Genomic DNA, 279 nt, shown 5'->3' with positions numbered 1-279 from the left:
TGTATCTTAAACCGTGGTTCTGATGTTTGGCCACAGAATAGACAGATGAATAAAAATATGATATTTTTGATTTATATTATTCATCGTGACAATAACAACATTCAGTATATTAAAAAATCACCTCTATTCAAACATAATAATCTTGTTGATCAATCGTAATCGGTTTTCAAAATTAAAATCGATCAAACCAAATCCATTCTGTTTTGTCTGGCTTTTTGGTCTAAGAACCACTTTTTTCATATAGACGCAGTCCCAAGTGCAGTGTCCAAAAACGCATAG

This window comes from Acyrthosiphon pisum, unplaced genomic scaffold (assembly GCF_005508785.2).
Source record: "Acyrthosiphon pisum isolate AL4f unplaced genomic scaffold, pea_aphid_22Mar2018_4r6ur Scaffold_21472;HRSCAF=24071, whole genome shotgun sequence".
NCBI lineage: Eukaryota > Metazoa > Arthropoda > Insecta > Hemiptera > Aphididae > Acyrthosiphon > Acyrthosiphon pisum.
The sequence above is the reverse complement of the archived record's forward strand: the minus strand, read 5'-3'. Positions refer to the sequence as shown.